Source organism: Mus caroli, unplaced genomic scaffold (genome assembly GCF_978045245.1).
Source record: "Mus caroli unplaced genomic scaffold, Mus_caroli_1 scaffold_18, whole genome shotgun sequence".
Taxonomy (NCBI): Eukaryota; Metazoa; Chordata; class Mammalia; order Rodentia; family Muridae; genus Mus; species Mus caroli.
Window position 1 is genome coordinate 78,969,489 of NW_028227273.1, and position 3,482 is coordinate 78,972,970.

Genomic DNA, 3,482 nt, shown 5'->3' on the forward strand with positions numbered 1-3,482 from the left:
CATTGGCTCCAGCTCCATGCCTACTCTCTTTGCTTAATTATTTATTCAAATAATTAAATTGGACATGGTGGCTCATATTCATAATCTTAGCACTCAGGAAACTGAAGCAAAAGTATCCCCATGAATCTGAGGCCAGCCTGGTATCAGCTAAAGCAAGATACTGTATTAATAATAATAAAAAAAATACTAGGTAATTAGTTCAAATTTGTGTATGGCTTAAACTAAGACTGATCATTATAAAATGTCTGATTGTTGAAGAGTGCTTTCTTTGTGGGAAAAGCCTTTTTAAATATATTACAGGACTGGGTTGAAGAAACTGACTTTAGACAGTATGTTGCCTAGTTTTATGTCAACTTGTATAGGCTGAAGACATTGAAGGAAACCTCAGTTAAGAAAATACCTCCACAAGACTGGGCTGTAGGCAAGCCTGCAAGGCATTTTCTTAATTAGTGATCAATAGGGAAGGGCTCAACCCATTGTGAGTAGTGCCATCCCTGGGATGGTGATACTGGGTTCTATAAAAAAAAAAAAAAAAAAAAACAAGGCTGAGCAAACCATGAGGAGCAAGCCAGTAAGCAGCATGCCTCCATGACCTCTGCATCTGTTCCTGCTTCCATGTTCCTGTCCTGTTTGCATTCCTGTCCTGACTTCCTTCCATGATGAACAGCAATGTGAAAGTGTAAGCCAAGTAAATCCTTTCCTCCATGTTGCTTCGGTCATAGAATTTCATCACAGCCATAGAAACTCAAACTAAGACAGGCTAGGGACTGTTCCTAATCTTTACAGACCCTCCTCTGGTGGACTCCAGAGAGCTGAATGCACAATTTCCAAATAATGTATTATCAGACACTTCTCTTGGACCAACTTCATATCCAATTCTGTAAAATTTCAGCCACTAGTCCAGACAGCCTGCTGCCAGACATTAGAGCTTCCTCAAGATAGCAGCCAAGTTAGGGTCATCAGACTCCACTGACCAGATGGGGGTATGGCAGGGTATGAGTTCATGATGTTGCAGTGGATGCAGATGAGGTCCCCTGGCACTGACGCCATGAGGGAGATTTGGTCCAAGTCCAGGTGCTATCTTGGCTAGACCTCTCTGGCTCCAGCCAGATGGAGCTTACAGCTCATCTGGTTCAGTCAGGAGCTGGTGATGCAGAAGCCCTTGTAGCTACTGTGAAAGATGGACTAAAACAGCTTCAGCTTTTACCTCAGGCAGGGCTCTGGCCCTGCCTGCTGCTTCCCTTGTTGCTGTGGCTACTATACCCTCCACTCCTCTCTGGAACTGGTGGGCCAGGAGCCTCTGGCCTCTGCTCCACCTCCAGAGGAGTCAGTCGAAAATTCCTGAAGGTGTTGAAGGTGATTGATATGGTCCAATCTGTCAGACCTGAAGAGGGACTGTAGGAGAGCAGCTTTGTATAAGATGAGATTAGGTATGCTGGGGCCATCAATGTCACCTTGGACAGAATGGTGTGGGCCCAGTCCTTCAGCTAAGGGACTTCAGCACAAAGGACCGTACTTCTGGGGTTAACTCAGGCACTTTGCTGGGGGAAGGACAAAGCCGTCACTCTATACATGGAGGTATGAATTTGCCATAGCACATGACCATTGTGCCCTATTAGAGCCCCTATGGATGCCAAGAGAGGAAGCCATTACCTACTGCAAAGGCATCAAAAGGGAAATTCTCAGAGACCCAAGGGAACAGGGAAACAGACTTAGCCATCCAGAAAGAGGTCGTAGAACCAATTGGATCTTTCCAGATCCTGATTACCCTGTCTGAACCTGAATTTCTCCAGAGCCCAGCCTATGCACAAAGAAACCAAGTGGACAAAAAGAAGACACCAAACAGGAGGCAAGTGGGTAGTGATACTTGCTGGACAAGAGACCTGTACTCCCTGCCATTATTGGAAGACAGATAGTAAACAAACTCCACCAGGTCACCCATCTTGAGGCAACCAAAGCTGCTGAGTTACTCAGGCTCTGACAGTCCAGGGTTTAAAAAAAAAAAAATCCTAGATTTGGGTTGATCCTTGTGAGGCCTGACTTCACAGCTGAACTATCCCTAAATCTGGCAACAATCCTAAATGCTGGTTGGAAACTACATTGTTCCTAGAGGCCCCAAAACTTAGGACAGGTAATTAAATATGTCCTTGAGGCCAGCAAAATTGGGCCAACCTTCTATCTTTTGTTCTCCCAAGGGCCAAGTGTATCCCTCCTCAAGTCCTTACAGGCCCTGCAACAGTTTCAGTGCACTATTCATCAGATGGTTTGAGAGGCCATGACCTGCCTGTGTCTCAGCCTGCCCACAAGTTCCAGCCTGGCCTCCTTGTATGGGTAAAGAGGATCCCAACCCAGAGCCTAGAGCCAACATGGCCCATACTTTGTGGTCCTCACCCCTACAGCCATGAAGGTTGTCAGTGCCACCCTGTGGAATGGCAACTGCATTGCCAAAAGGTAGGGACAAACGGGTCATCATCAGGTCCTCCAGTTCCCTAAAGATAAAACTGACAATGGCTCTGTAATTATACTTGTCCTAGTTAGCCTTTTTGGTCTCACCATGGGAAAGACCCCAAGTCCCCACAAGCTAGGACCTTGAGTATAAAATTTAAGAAATATAGAAACTGGGGAGCTTATAGCTAAACCAAGACCCAGCTCACCTTCCAGGTAGATTTCTGTAAAACATTCAGAGTCTTCTGGGAGTTAGTTCACTTGAGGAGGAGCATGTCCCTGGGGCTGTAGGTCCTCTAGTGAAGAGGAGGGCGTTCCGATCTACCCGGTACTATGTCTGCCTAGCTAATAGCCCCCTAAGCCACCAGAAGCCAAGTGAATAACATTATGCTCTGGGGAGCACACTGATCCCTTCATAATCCTAAAATTGTGTACACCAGCGGAGGACCCAGTCCTTTGTGGCTTTGAGCATGTTATATACCACAGGTATTCATCTACAAAGAAGAAGACGGCAAGGATAACCTAATCTGAGGTTCTGGGCTTCCCTGTGGGCTGCAGGCGGTGCCATTCTCTGCCCCCTGTTGGTGGGGGCAGGTATATGGGTGTTCTGCTGCAGTTGGGACATAAAGTGAAGCCTTAGTTATGGAGGATTAAAACTTTAAGGAGCTCAGTGTCCTAGTAGACCTCTGGAAGTGCAGTTAGAGTCCAGCTGAGGTTGCTCTTCAGATTGAAGAGGATTCTCTTCTAGGGGAGAAGGCAGCCCTTGTACTGCAATGGGAAAATTTTGTCGCTTCTATGTCAGTCAGGGATAATATTTTTTAAAAAGTTTAGCCATGGGGGCATGGGGGTGGAGGATAACCTTTGAGAGAGAGAGGAAGAGAGATGTCAAGAATCAAGCACCTGATATTAATCTTTGTTCTCCTAATCTCTCTGGTTAACAGCTCTACTTATGGTCATGGCTGGGCCATTAATTCTTTTGCTCCTAGCTCTCAGTACTGCACCATGTTTTATCAACTATCTACTTGGCTATGCAAAAC